Below are 16,957 nucleotides of genomic sequence, written 5' to 3' on the forward strand. Positions count from 1 at the left end.
TCTTTTGTAAAACTTTATCTCTCTCACTTTCTCTCATTAGGTAAATCAGAAGGTTTGTAGGCCTGTTGAATGCCACATTCCCAAAGGTATCATTTTTAATTCAATGAACTGGTTAATGTATCCAGAATGAAGTGCACACTGGTTTCCATAGTCATTAATTTCAAACCTTTCAGTCAATTTTTTAACACACAGAGGAAGGTTACTGCTTCTATTGGGGACCTAAGATGAAACCCCATGTATATACTACATATTCTTTTGGGCACACATCACATCAAAAGCATTCTGGTTCTCAGCTGTTATATTCTCATCTACGTTATTTTCACTCAGGAATTCCTCCATAGATAATTGTCCATTTCTGTAACAATTCCTGAATGCACTCAATATATTCATCAATGAAGAACAAATACTGGAACTTACAGACATAATAAATCCACTGGGAACAATTATACACAGCAACAGCTGCCAGATTCATCAAAACTGTAATCCATAATAAAAAATATTTTTGCATCTCAGCAGAAGCCTTCAGAGGAATAAACAATACATAAAATGCATTAAATTTAAACAGAAAAAGGCACCAGCAATTATAAAAATATAAAATATAACAAAACAACTAAATCAAGTTTTATAAATCACAGTATATTTGTACAGGAACACTCATTGTTCAACCCCATAGGTTTTAAAATGTTAATTTAAGTCTAAATGAAGTCTGTCTATGTAACAATTTATATTTTGGGAAGTAAGTACTATGAAGTACTCAAAAAGGATGGCATGATTTTTCACATGTGCCTACTAAAAGGTAATTGTGGCTAGACATCTCAGGGTCCCTGTGATCACTTGCCTGGTATTGCTCCTATGTTTTATTATATCAATATGTTCCTGACCTGTAGGCATGATCCAGAATTGTGGCAGGAAAAATATTGTTCTGCAGGGATGTGTTCCTACAACCTGGTCTTAAATTGCCCACTGTTTTGACTAATATATACCAGATTGGAGGGACATCTGTGGGCACACATTACAATCTTAGTAAAATAAAAATCATGTCTTTTAATTTCAGTTAAATAACACAAAAACAAAACCTTGTGGTCCAACTTCAATGGTAAAAGGAGAGACAGTAAAGAGCAAAATTAATGCTTTCATTCCACTTTAATTTACTAACGGAACTTTTTTAGACATAAATAAATCTCAGTCCTTAAACAATATTTAAAGGTCACAAAAAACCCACCAAACCAAAACCATAGAATTAAACTTGTCCAAATGACATCATTTCATTTTAACCATTGATCTACTGGTATCTCTCTTTTTACCATTGCTATCGGTCGGAAGTCGGACCACAAGGTTTTGTTTTTTGTGTTATTTGGAAGGTTACATTGGACTATTGGGTGTTTTTTCTTACTTTAATTTCAGCTGTTTTATTTCTTCAACTGTGTTACCTCAAATGCAACAGCCAATACAAGGAATTATTCCTGTGGCTGACAGGTGCTTAGGACATGTGCAAAAACTGCCTGATATGGTACCTATCTACAAGACAGTCTGTAATACTTTTGCCATGTTTATAAGAAACCCTACATAGAAACAAGGTCCATCAAGTTGCACTAGGCTCTAAAATAAAGAGCAATAATTCTTAATAGAAAAAACATCTGCTCGGTAAGAATTTACTATGTTACAAAAAACAAGGATATACCTCATTGCTATTGACCCTGTCATGATCAAAAATTATAGCAAAACCAATAATCATTGTCATGTAAGGGTCTGCTGTGAAAAGTTATAGCCTGAGTGATTTAACATCCTACAATATGCTCTTCCACCCACCACCAGTGGATAACTTATTTGATTAAGATGTAAAATCATTTTCTGGGCACAGACATTAACAATGGTTACGGGTTTTACTATGCTACACTGATCATGATAGCATTAATTACAGTAATGCAAAATATAGAGGTTTAAGAGCAGGTCACTTATCATAACCTGTTTATTATGTGTTTGAGACATGAATGCCAAGAAATTCACCTTGAAGGCAAAGCTAGAGAGTTAAGTCTTGGCATCCATGTCAAGAACACATAATTTAGGGTTATCATTGGAGACGCAATCATAATTCTTTGTAGTGCACGGAGCTTTATCTGCTCAATGTACTATTAGTTACAGGAAAAAAAAAGAAAAAGAAAAAAAAAAGCTAAGTGTTTTGTCAGCATTCGAAGTCATAAAGCACTTAGTCACTTAGCCAGCGTGATCAGAAAGGTGGTGTAACATACAGTCCCTTACATTTACACTTACTTGACATGCCTCTAAACTGTTTAGATTTACACAGAATGTTCGGTTTACTATTAGATGCTCGAAGCAAACTCGGTCGACTGCACTTTTGTTGAACACGGAAGTTCGAAAACGGTAATATCGAACACCAAAAGCCAACCTAGGAATGGTTTTAACATGGGTCGAGATAGGGGAGAGGTTTGTAGTTCGGCAATAACACTGAACACCTATCTCGACCCATGTTAAAACCTTTCCTAGGTTGGCTTTTGGTGTTCGATATTACCCGTTTCGAACTTCCGTGTTCGACAAAAGTACAGCCGACAGAGTTCTCTTCGAACATCTAATAGTAAACCGAATGTTCATATTTTTGCCTTATATGTTTAGTCTATTCCTCATAAAATCCTTGGTTTTCAGACAAATTACTGAAGATTGAAGAAACTAAATGATGACATACATTTAGGTTTCAGACTTTGTATCCTTCAGAAAATGCAGGTGAACACACATCCTGTTATTCTAGTAACTTATAACAGGAAGGCAGGGCACGTTACTGATGGGCAGCAGCCAGAAACAAATCTTTTACTCTGCCGCTGTCATTTGCCGGTCAGTACTAGCAGATTTTACTGCCTAGCCCAAGACCCGACCATAACAACTTAAACAGGGGGTGTTTAACATTTGTTAAGGCTTGGTCATACATCACTCTAGTGCTTAACTGCTTTGTCTTTTTCCGAATATTGGAGCGTAAATACCAAGCTTCATGTACTACATTGTTAATTTGCAGCAAAGTATAATATTCTTTACTGAACAGACTTCATCTTTTAAAATGTATGACCTTTTCTTTTCAGAATAGTGCACTTTATGAACTTTTCTTCCCATACTGTAAGGACCGCGGTGGTGGTGCTGTGGTAGCATTGTCGCCTCACAGTTAGACGTTGCCCGTTCGATTCTCAGTTAGAGCGTCTTCTGTGTAGCGACATGCGTGAATGGGTGTTCCTTCATTGAAGGTTGTGCATTAGGCCCGGCAAGCCAGTACGTAAAAATCTACTGCCAATCATTAGCGGACTGGAGTTCCACTGTGGCGACCCCTAACTGGGAAAAGCCGAAAGACACAAACAAACAAACTGTAAGGATTTGTTATAAAAATGACAAAAGTATGAAAGATTATTTTGAACATAGTTACTTTAACAAATAGCCATCAGCCACAGGAATACTTTACCGTAGGCTGCTACTGAGCTTATGATAACATAGCTGAGACTACAGCAACAACAAAGCAGATGAAGTTAAAATAAACATTTCTAATTTTATAAGAATGTGATGTATGTATGCCTTCAGATATGCATGTAACGTGGTGCAGAAAATTCAAGACCAGGCTGCAGGAGCACAAATCTGAAATCACTGTAGCACAGACTTTTTTGAAACTCATAATAATAACTATTTTAAGTTGCTTCAAGACAGCATTTCTTATTGTTACACAGACAGACTTTATTTACTCTTAGATTTAATACATTAAAACCTGTGGGCTTGAACAACGGACACCCTTGGCGAAGTGTATTGTGATTAATTACGCTTGAGTCTTTAATTCTTTTACATTTTCTATAGGATTTTTTTTAATTGATGGTGCTTTTTTCTATGTAAAATTCATTCATTTCATGTACTGGTTACTCCTCTGCTGAGGCACCAGAGCTATTTTTTTCTTTTTTAACTATGTGTTAGAGTTTTGGTGGACTTGGCAAATGTCATAACTGTAGTATGCACTTCTATGGCGCTATATGATAAATCGACACGGTCTCTGCATCGCTTTATCAGAAAAAAGTGATTTTGCAATTTGTGGAGATTTGTTCTGCTGGTTTATGAAAGTTCTATTGAAGATGGATTGGTGCAGTGACAGTACAGCAGTTTGTAAGGTGGGATCCTGTAGGTGAAATGTTGAAAATGTCATCCATAAATGTTTAACATTAATAAAATAAAAATGAAATGTTGCAAGACCTCCTGAAAGACTAGAAGTATAGCAAAGAGGGTTAAAACTATGAGCTGCTAAGATGCTTTTCTTTTAGCCGTTGATTTGATCCCCAGAAAAAATTCAGTGATTTAAACACTTGACCAAGTAATACCACATATATCAAAACAAAGTTCAAAGTTTAATAGCTCACAAAGCTTTCGGACAACATCCTTCCTCAGTGTGTAACAAACAACTAACACCTTTCATTTTATATTCATCAAAATTAATTGATTAAAATCACATGACACTTCATCTGCAAAATTACCCTAATAGGTATATTGCCACCTTTAAAAGCTTAAAGTACCTATAACATAAAAATAAAAAAAATATATCATACAAACATATATACATAAATAATACATTTTCAAAATCATTCTTAAAAAAATTCTTCAGAATCATCTGTTTTCTTTTTAACACTGGTTTAATACCAACTGATGTATTTAATCCTGGCTTGGTGTCTGCCTGGAGCATTACTATCCACTCATACTCTTTCAATTCTAATACATTATTCACATCACCACCCCTTTTGTTGAGATAGATAGCATTAATGTCATGAAACTTAAATACATGCTCTGGATCTTTCTCTTTATTATGTCTAGCAAAGGCATTAATAATCACGCCCCTCCTAATGTCTGACCTGTGGTCTACAATTCTAGCCTTAAACATATGAGCCAACTTCCCTATATAGAATGGAGAGCATTTTATGCAGGTAGCAAGGTAGACTATGCTGCATGTTGTACAGGTAGCAGATGCTTTAAAATATATGTTTTATTTTTGTTACAGGATGTACAAACTCAGTATCTGTAATAATATCTGGGCAACATACATAATTATAGCATGGGAATGTCCCCACCTTACTAATATTTATTTTGTGTCCCTTATAGCTTTCTTTTCAAACTAGTACCATTTTTATGTGAGAAACTAGGCCTCTCTCCAATAATATTTTTAATCTCAGGCATTGACAGTAAAATACATCGATTTTCAGTAATGAGTTCTTTAACAGCCTTTGTCCTTCTATTAAAGTTGTAATATAATGTAGCTGCCCATAGCCATTATTTCCCTCAGTTTGTTGCACATTTAAACTGCTATTGGAAAAAATGGTTTTGCTTTATCACTTCTCTTACTAAAGCTTCTGACTTTAAGGTTTCTGTTGAGTCCACGTTATATTCCCTTTGGCAAAATTCATTAGCCATATCATTCAGCTTTTCTTTACATCTATCTTCATTATTATTCAGTCGGCTGGCACGTAATAACTGACTTTTCACTACACCTGATGATCGGCATGCATACTAGCTCTGTGAGTGTACTTACTTGCCTGGACATCCTTTCTATATATAGAAGTAATAATGTCATCATCCACCCTCTCTATCGTAGCACCTAAATAGTGTATAAACTCTTTGGAGGTTGTAAAAGTAAATTTAAAGCAACTAGAGCTATTATTAATATAATTAATAAAATCTTCAAGACCTAATCCATCTCCTTTCCAAATAAAAAAATTGTCATCCACAAAGCCAAATGCTGGGAAGGAAAATAGAAACTATTTGTGACTTACCAGATTTAGCTTTAAATAATAATATGTTTTATGTTTCAGCACAGCATTTTTCATCAAATGGCACTGGTCCACTACAATTTGTAAAAAAAAAAAAGTTATTTTCTACAAACGATTTGTTGAAAGAATTTCCCCTAGTAGTATAGATACCACCTTTGATCTCCCCTGAAAAAAGGTCACTAGCCTAATGAGACTAACCTAGTTAACAAAGACTAAATATTAAAAGACAAATAAAATAAAATAAAATACATGTTGATGCAAGACCTGTTACTCTCATAACTGTTTAAGTGATTTAGAGTCATCTGCTCTTACCTGTCTCCAGCTTTGGTGAACATCTATGATTTTTCCTCATATTTATGCCATGTTTTTGAGCAAGTCACTTAAACAGACAATGCTTTGGAGCAATTGGAAGTTTGAGCTGGCCTCCTTAGTCATTTCCAGGACTGCATGCCTATATAACTTAATGCAATCAGGAAGGTGAATCAAGGAATTTTACCTTAGCAAATGGCTCAGTGTTTGTGCAATAAAATCTGAAATGATAGTTTTAAATTAAATTCAAACATTTGTAATTATTGTAATTACTGTAAATGTAAAGAAAATAGTATGTACACTGACAGGTTTGAACAGTGTAAGTGGATACTGGGGTGAGAAAACCAAGTAATGGGACACAGTAATGGCGGGGGAGGGGGCTAGTCCATTACCCCATTAACTATGATCTGGCTTTGCAGGGTCAGTCCTAGGCCCATTACCTTTCACTATACTTGCGTCAGACACATCTTGGGAAATAGAGTACCGGTCAATATCTTCACTGAGTACACAAAGTTCAGATCAGCAGTAAAGCATGAATGAAGAAATGGAAATGATGACCAAAGCTACTCATTCTCAGAAAGGCTACAGAAAGAGACTGAGGTTAAGTGAATAAGCCTATTCCCAAAAATGCAAACCATGCAGTGAAGTAGTAAAAGAGGGGATATGTGTGTGTGTGTGTGGGGGGGGGGGGTACTAATGACCATATAACATCCATTTGTTAGAATGTGTCCATTCTACAACTCCACAAATGAAAGCTAAAACTAAGAAGCAAGGCAATATCCAATTGAAGTAAGAGTATGTTGAGTAATTAAGCACCGAACAAAGTGCCATTTGGGTGGAATGAGTATGAGGAGGTAAAATAAATATTTTTTTGGTAAGTAAGCTACTGAGACAACAGATAAATTGATGACATGCAAATAATGGAGTTTGAGGCTTGAAAAATAATATGTGAATTGTGGGAACATTGCTTTATAAGCAAAGAGCATTGAAACCCAGTGGGACACTGCAGTAAATAGATAAGATAAAGTCTGCTAGCATCAATAATGTATATGATATATAGAAGTATTAATGTGACCAGCTGTAGTATTTAGAACGAATGATGAGAATTTAATGTCACTGAGTGTAGATCAGTTTGTATATTGAACCTAATCAGCCACTGTAGCTATACAGCATGTGCATATAAGTTACTGAGTATGTGGAAGGTCAGTGCCATTTTGTGTAGTCACTGAGTGTGAATGTAAGCTTCAATGGAGATGCACGTGTGTGTTAGAAGTAACAAGTCAGTCAGTAAGCATATGAAGTACGAAGTATATGTACAAGTTACAGCTCCTGATGTATGTATAATAAATGACTTGAACTCATAACCAGCCTCAGTGTCTCATTTGAATACACGAGACATGCAACATGGTACCAGAATGGGATGCAAAGTTGAAGCAGCTCGCAAACCATGAGGCATCAGTTAGAAGTGGAGCAATATTCAGGAGTGAACTCACAAAAAGGACAGCGGTTATTCGAAGTTAATTAAATTTATTTTGAATGATTTTCAGTCGATAAACATGTGGCATAGCATTCAAAGTGTTCAAAATAATTTTCAAGATGTTTGAAATGTCTGAGATAGCAGCATAATAATTAAAGTGTTTGAAATAATCTTTGAAGTGTTTAAAATGATCAAAAAGGCCAAAATGCCTGAATTGTTTCACAATATATGACTTTTTCATAGTAACTAAGACTTTTCGCAGTGTCCAAAGTGTCCAGAGTGTTCGAGGTATTTGCAGTGTTAAGGTAAAGTATTTTTGGAGATTGTTGTGCACTTGAGCAATATTACAAGTACTATCCATACTTATGTTTTAAAGAACTTTGAGTTATGGCAGAGGGATTTCGCAGACCTAAACCGCTGGTGTTTGATAATAATATTGCAGAGAATTTGCGAGTGTTTGAGCAAACATATATTTTCATGCAGGCTGCCTTTTCTGATAAAGATGCATCTACAAGAGCATTTATACTTCCTAATTTAGCTGGCTCAGAGGCTATTGAGTGAGAACATTAATTTGTGCATGAACCTGCTGTGTATGCAGGGGAGGGGGAGAACCACCATATTGTGATACAGGCTGAAACGCGTGAAAACCCCGAGTGTTTAAAATGCAGATTTATAGAAATGTGTAACCCTCAAACGAATATTACAATGGAAAGGCATACATTTTAGAGAAGAAACCAAAAGCATGATGAAACTATTGCAGCATATATTACTGACTTAAGAAATAAAGCAAAAGCAGGTGGATTTGATGATCAGTGGGATGAGTTGATAAAAGACCGTCTTGTATGTGATGTTGATAATGATGCATTGAGAAAGATTTTGCTTCAAGATAGTGAATTAACATTGAGCAAAGCCATTGTGACTTGGCAAATACATGAAATTGCAGAAAAGCATAGAAATATGCTTACGAATGAGAAAAGCTTGTTTGCAGTATTTGCTAGTGTGAATGCTGATAGTGTGCAGCAGAGAGTTAAGATGAAAAAGAAATATAAACCAAGAGGCAGTGCCACACCCAGCCTCATTGTTAATTGTCACAATTGTGGAGGCAGTCATGAACCTAAATGGGAAAAGTGTTTACCGTTTGGTCAGCAATGTCACAAATATAAAAAGTGGAATCATTTCAAAAGGCTTTGCAAGTCTAAAGTGTCACAAGCTTATATTAAAATAGAATATATGAAGAAGCAAGTAGATCAGATAGAGACTAAAGGCTGTGAGCAAACTTTCCATGTTGATGATCGATGAATATATATATATATACATATATATATATATATATATATATATATATATATATATATATATATATATATGAATATATATATATATGATAATACAGTAGACTATCAGTTGTCAGCAAAGAGTGAAATACTTTGTACTGTACAAATTAATGGGAAACCTGTAGAGCTTAAAGTAGACACTGGATCCAAGTGCAATGTTATATCAGCACAAATGTTTGCTAAAGTAAAAGCTGATGAGAAACTTGATTCAGCAAAGTGTGCAAAACTAGTTGCTTATGGTGGTAAAGAGATTCAGACTCATGGCCTAGTAGTCCTTTCATGCCATTCTGCTGGAAACAGCTATGACTTGCAGTTTTACATAGTCAAAAGACACGTGCAGTCACTGTTAGCCCTCAAAGGCAGTCTGAGAATGGGACTGATTTAATTTAATAAAGAGGTTCACCATATTAGTATGAACAACAATGATAGTTTTACACAGAATATTTTAATGAATATGCTGATATTTCCAAAGATGAGCTTGATAAACTTCCAGCCACATATTCCATGAAGTTAAACCATGAAGTAAGTCCAGTTGTCAGACCAGCATGGAAGATTCCAGTAGTGACGGAGAGTAAAGTAAAAGCAGAACTAGACAAAATGGTGAATTTAGGTGTCCTTACTCCAGCAGAACTGACTGAATGGGTATCTTCCATGCACGTAGCTCATAAGGAAAGCTCAGATGATACTCAAATATGTATTGATCCAAGAGACTTAAACAAAGCACTTAAGCGTCCACATCATTTGATGCATACAGTAGAAGAGGTAGCTGCTCTCATGCCATATTCCACTGTTTTCTTAGTCTTAGATGCAAAAAGCTTTTTTTGGCAAATTTCGCTGGATCACAAATCTTCATTGTGAACTACATTCAGTGCACCATTTGGTAGGTACAGATTTTTGAGAATGGCATTTGTAATCAGTTCTACCAATGAGGTTATCCATGTGTTATTATAGTAGATGACATTATTGTTGGAGGCAATGGTGAAGACGAACATGACAGAAAAACTCAGGAAAGTTCTAGACCATGTACATGCAGTAAAACTTAAACTGAATCCTCAGAAATGTGAATTCAAACTGAAATAAGTTACTTATGTGGGACATTTGTTTACCAGTTCTGGTTTACAACCAGATCTATCTAAGCAAACAGCAATTGTTGAAATGCTTGTTTCAGAGAATGTCACATCTTTACAAAGTTTTGTAGGTATGGTCAGCTATTTAGGAAAGCTCATCCCAGACTTGAGTGAGCTTTCTGCACTACCATTACATAAGCTGACATGCAAAAATATAAACTGGTCCTGGTTAGAACAACACCAAAGAGCATTTGACATTCTGAAGAAGAAAATTGCCAGTCCAGCTACATTGAGATATTATGATGTTGACAAACCTGTAACCCTTTCTTCTGATGCTTCAACGTACATCCTTGCTGCAGCATGACTTCAAAAAGGCATACCAGTAGCCTGTGCATCAAGAACTTTAACCCAAACAGTGATGCATTATGCACAAATAGAAAAGAACTTTTGGGAGTAGTGTTTGCATGTTCGAAGTTCAATGATTATATTTATGGCAGGCCTATCCAAGAAGAGTCTGATCACCAACTACTAGTGACAATTTTGAAAAAGCCAACAAATAGCCCCAGCTCGATTGCAATGCATAACTGCAAAAGAACAATTTCAATATTGTTTAGAAAAAGGTCAGACACTTGTACCTCGCTGACACTTTGTCACACGCACCAAAACAAATGACAGGGCAGCATGAAAATGAAACAGCAGATGTGAAGTCATGGATGTCTGAACTTTTTCATCATCACAGCTTGATGAACCAAGAAATCACACAGCTGCAGACCCAATTCTCCAGAAGCTGAAAAACATTATCGGTCAGGGATGGCTAACACGACAAACCAGTTTACCACTTGACATTCAGCAGTATTTTCCTTACAGAGACAAGCTCATTGTGATGAAAGATGGACTCATCATGAAAGGTCCAAAAGTGGTAATTCCTAAAGCATTACAGCAGGCACATATCAAAATTTTGCATTGTGGTCATGCAGGTACTGATTCAACCAAAAGAAGGGCAAGAGGCATTGCATTTTGGCCTACTATGTCTGAAGATTTAGAGAAGGAAACTCTAGCATGTTCAATTTGCAACAGCACCAAACTGCATCAACAAAAAGAACCACTTCAGCTACACCAAATTCCTGAATTACCATGGTCGATGGTTGCTACAAATATTTTAAAATGGAATGGTCAGCCTTACTTGGTGTTAGCAGACTCTTACTCAGATTGGTTTGAAATTGAACTACTTCCTAACTTGATGTCCAGCACAGTCATTACAAAATTGAAGAGACATTTTTCTGTCCATAGTAGTCCGCACAGTCATGTCTGACAATGGTGCACAGTTTACTAGTCAACAGTTCAAAAAATTTGCTGAGTCTTGGGACTTTGTTCATGTTACCAGTAGTCCTTAGTATCCACAAGCCAATGGTCTAGCTGAACGTCCAGTTCAGAGTGCAAAGCACTTGTTGGAAAAATCTAAAAGTGATGGTACCAATGTTTTCCTTAATTTACTCAATCTCAGAAACATTCGAGACAACTTGCTTGGTTCTCCTGCTCAAAGACTGACATCCAGACAGACTTGAACAACTCTTCCAATCAGCAAACAATTGTTAGTACCAAATGCAAAGGACACTAGAGTGGTCAAGGCTCAACTTTCAAGAAAACGTCAGTCACAAAATTTGTACTATGATAAAACCAGTAAATCCATTTGACCATTGTTACAAGGACAGGTTGTGAGAATGCAAACATCAGTAAATCCCTTTGACCATTGTTACAAGGACAGGTTGTGAGAATGCAAACATCCAAAGGTCATAATCATGTAGGAATCGTGAAGGACATTTGTGAGGAACTGACATCTTACATCATATGATCTGAAGGAATGGATTACAAAAGAAATTGTAAATCGGTGTTACCTGTCTCAGAACCAGTGCTAAAGCAGATTGCCTGTGCCAGTGACTCTAATTTCCAGATTAACTCGTCAACTATTCAAATTCAAAGGGACAGTGTGCTTTCTTCATAATTACTTCAAAGAACATTGATGTAAACCCGGATGTTTCAGTATTGAATGAAACCCCAGAGACTGTCTCAGTTGCTAAACCCAGTCAGAATTTCTCTGTAACTAGACTGTGTAGAATTTGCAAACCCAATCCTAAATATGCAGTGACTTGATCTTGAAGTCAGTTATGCTTGTTGCAATGTTGAAATAATGTCTAGCTCTTAAATATCCCTTTATTATTGTATTTTGCATGTCGAACAAAATTAAAGAAGGAGGATATAGATCCGTGTGTATATTGAACCTAGTCAGCCACTGTAGCTATAGAGCACATGTGAGATCAGGCCATTTTGTGTAGTCAGCCAGTATGAATGTAAGCTTGAATGGAGATGCATATGAGAGTGTGTTAGAAGTAACAAGTCAGTCAGTAAGCATATGACATATGAAGCATATGTAGACATTACAGTTCCTGATGTGTATAATAAACAACTTGAATGCATACCCAGCCTCAGTGTCTCATGTGAATACACAAGATATGCAACACCGAGTGCATGAAATGGATATACGTGTGTATTACCCAAGTATTGCAAAAAACCTATATGAACAATTGAATTGTATGCTTTGTTTAACAAGCAAATGAAAGATTAATTAGAACAATTAATAACTGAATGAAAAATTTCTTATGAAAGTAAAGATATGTGGGGAAAGGTAGGACTGGAGGTGGGTGGTCTGTGGACCCCAACTCAGTCAATGATTCTGCTGGAAATAATCAGTTTGAATAAATACAGTAGTGATAACAAAGAGTGTGCAAACTACTCCATACTCAGAGGCTGATTCTGTCCACTATAAAGAATATAGGCAACACTGTAGTTTATACTTGCAAGGAGAAAGACAGGCAAAGAAGCACACACATACACACACACACACACACACACACACACACACACACACACACACGCACACACACGCACACACACGCACACACACACACACACACACACACACACACACACACACTAGCAAATTGCTTATTTTTATCTCTAAAATGGGTTTGTAAAATGCATCAGCCATGTATTGGTTTCCTGTGTATACAATCTGTTTAATTTTCTCATTAAAACAAGTGCCTGTCAAATACTTCTACATCCCAGATAAAATAATCAGAAGATTCCAAACAACTTTTACCTTATAAACATGGATTTTATATTTATTCTAGGTGAAAAACATAAACTGGGCTTTCACAGTAAAACTGATATAAATGATAAAATGGCATTACAAGTGCTGTGTCTGTGGTGCCAGGCTGGCAACTCGACACCGTAAAACTCCACTGCCAATCATGAGCAGACAGGTGATCCGCTGTGGCGACCCCTAACCGGGAAAAGCCAAAAGAAAAAGAAAAAGAAGTGCTGTGTCTGTGATTATCACACACTCTTTACATACACAAACCTTGGACAAGGTGAATCATTTTCATTACAATTGTTTGTTGACAATGCGAATGCTTTCTCCTAACTTTACTTTTAAATTGACAACAGTTCTTCTTGTTTTCCCTGTCAGTTTCACAATAGAGTCCAAGACAGTAAGAATTATCTTCACTTATCACTGTGCAAAGACTCCTGAAACAGCAACATTCGTAAGAGATGTGTTCTATAATAAACACTTTACACCCAGTATTCCATTCTTTCAGTGATGGAGCATAAAGAGAACATGAACTAAAATGTGCAATAATCCTTTAGAGAAAAGGTAGGTAAAATGAGTTACTCAATAGGAACACAAGACAATAATTATATATATATATTTTTTTTTCAGGTGCTCTTAAAAGCATATGTATTTTAAGACTGAGTGGGTATCTCGTTTGAAAATTGTTACCGATAAAAAATAATTACTTTCAATCTGTTTTCTAAAGCTTAAAATCTTTTTCTTACTTTTGTAAAGAGTATGACTTTACAGCACAAAGCTGATTTTTTATCTATCTATCTATCTATCTATCTATCTATCTATCTATCTATCTATCTATCTATCTATCTATCTATCCTTTTGTTGACTGGGTTAATATCCTCTCCTCAGGGAAGAATGGGATTTATGGCATTAGGGAATGTTTGGCCAGTGAATTGGGAACTTTGCTTTCTCTTTTTGATAGGTGCCTTGTGATCTCTTATACCCACTGGAGCTTTCACTACCTCAAGCAGACGGTCCTCAGTTTAACATCTCATCCAAAAGATGGCATGGCACACTTTAGAATACAGCACTCCCCAATACTTCACTGCAGTGTGTCAGTAATTCAGTCACCTGGAGTGGGAACAGAACCCACAGCCTTCTGGCCTTCCAGCACCAACGACAAGTGTGCTACTTGAGCCACTGACACAGTCTATTTTTTTGATAGTTGAGCATAAAATTGTTGCTAATTGTAAAAGCTATGAACCCACATTTAATTTTTCAGTGCATATTAACCACATAACACACACAAGACACAGCTCAGAAGCCCAATCCGGTTCAATGATTTTGTCTGCTATTATACAAGTGAAGAATGTGGGGATCAAGTCAATAACAAAAAAGGGGCCAGCTCAATGGTTAGCCTCCACTGTACTAACAACAACAACAATATCCACAGAAGAAATTGAGTGAAGGAAATACTCGACCAAGTAACACCACGTATATCAAAACAAATAAAGTTCAACGTTTAATAGCCTGATGCCAAGGCATCAGGGAACTGCGACTCTTTTTGTTAGGTGCTGTGAGATCTTTTACATGCACCTAGGATACCTCTCAACTGTCTCTGATTTTCAGGGAAATCTCTTATTTTGACTCAAATTTTACCTCTGCCTCTGTTCATCTCTCCTAAATCTGGTGTCTTTTGAAGAAAAGGTGGTGAACTACACTTTATAACTGATAATAATAATAGTAATAATAATAATAATAATAGTAATAAAAATTTGAGTTATAGACTTATTTACGTCTGAAAATGTATATTAATTCACATTCTCTTCTTCTGTCAATGTCTCCTGTAAATAGCAGTAATATTTTAAAAGTGTCTCCTGATTGCTTGAGAGCTATGACCTGAATTACCACCAACTCAAACAGTTAAGACCTTAGTTTAATGCTTCTTCTGGACAACACACCTTATGCTGTACTGCAGTCTCAGCAATTGATTTATCTCTTCTGGGAAGAGAATCCTCAGCCTTCTGCATCAAAGTCAAGTGTTGTACCACTGACACTGACTATGAACTACAAAACTATAAAACTTTATGTCTGGTATCAACAAACTGCAATCCTCAGCTATTAAAAAAAATAAATAAAAATAAAGGAGCCCAGTCAGTTTGTGTGGGAGATTAAGGCTCTTGCCTTTGAATAACTAAGTTTCAGGGTTTGACCCTGCGCAAATTCATTTAACTAGACTGCATCCCTAACTAGTCAAACACACACACACACACACACACATACACACACAGACACACACACACACACAGAAAGAGTTCAGCATATATGTCTTGCACTCATTTTAGCCGCTGATCACTGCCTTCAGGAAAAACACATCTCCTGTCCTGTGCATCCACTGCCTCAGGGAAAAAAACATTCAACGCTACTGAATAATTTCTCATGTGGCATGTGCTGAGGTCTGTGGGACTTCATTGGCTGTCCTGTACCTGCAAATGGAGCTTCTATTTCTGTCCTGTACTTGCAAATTTCTGATGTCCCATATGGGCACTGCTTCAGGAAGTAAAACAACCTTGCATGCACTGCCTCAGGAAAAAAAACTGCTCTGCTAAGTGCAGTGATGCCCCATACCTGCACAATCTCCTGTGTGGCATGTGCTGAGGTTTTTGGGTCTTCCTTAGCTGTCCCATACCTGTAAATCTGCTTTGTAAATTCAGGAACCTCAAATCCCCCCCAGTGTGCATGAGATAAAGCCTGAATGTTCTGAGGTCTCTGAGACTTCTTGACTAATATGTACTGATGCTAAGGTTTCTGGGGGCACAAACTTTAGCTATGACTGAGGGTTTTTTAAAGTGCTAATGCTGAGGTTCACAAGGATAGAGTGTTATTTTTAATTGCTAATGCTGATATTGGATTGCAAGAACAGAGTTTTTTTTTTCCAGTGCTAATGCTGATGTTTTTCTGGGTTTGAGAAGTAAGTTAGGAGGGAGTTTCTTTTAATTATTTGTTAAAGCCAAGCAAGGCCAGATCTGCCAGAAAGCACCAGGCCCTAGACAGCTGCCTAGGTCACCTTGTGATGGATCTAGCTCTGCCTTGCAGTACTCCACTTGTCAGGTTCATTATTTCTCAAATCATTCTACTCAGCATAACTCTTTGTCTCCTATGATTTAGCAGTGGTGCAATCAATTCCCTTAGTCTAGATCTTACCCCAAGCCCCTACAGTTTTCCCCGGCAATCTCCAGTCCAGGACTGAGCTAAAGGCATTGCTGAAATTCAGGTAAACCACATCTACTGATACTCCATAGTCAAGTTCTCTTATATCCCAGTGATAAGACTAAATAAGGTTTGCCTGACAGCACCTCCTTGCCATAAATCCATGTCGGTTGTTGTCCTAAAGATTGCTGCCCTATAGGAAAGCAACTAACCTTTCCCTCAAGATTTTATCCAAGACTTTCCCTGCCATCGCTTTTAAGCTAAGAAAGTATGTAATTTCCAGAACGTTTCTTATGACCCTTGTAGAAGAGTAGCATATTTGCCGTCTTCCAGGTTTTTATGCACGTCTGCAGTTGGCAGTAAAGTGTTGATAACCTTGTTTAGGTTATAAACTAACAAACTGTTCAGGTTCTTGAGGATCCAAAAGGCAGCCAATCTGGTTGTTGTGTTTTGTCCTCCTTAGAGAAGCCAGCTCCTTTTCAACTTTCTATAGCTCTGTCATAGTGTCTGTCTGTCCATGGTTCTCCTCACTGTGCTCATAATCTATTCCAATATAGCACCTGCATATTGCTTTTCTTCGTAAGGACTTGAGATGAAGTAGATTCAGTACCTCTGTTTTTCCCAGTCATCCAAAAATCGTC

The sequence above is a fragment of the Protopterus annectens genome, chromosome 2.part0 (assembly GCF_019279795.1).
Source record: "Protopterus annectens isolate FY-2018-M chromosome 2.part0, PAN1.0, whole genome shotgun sequence".
Classification (NCBI taxonomy): Eukaryota; Metazoa; Chordata; order Ceratodontiformes; family Protopteridae; genus Protopterus; species Protopterus annectens.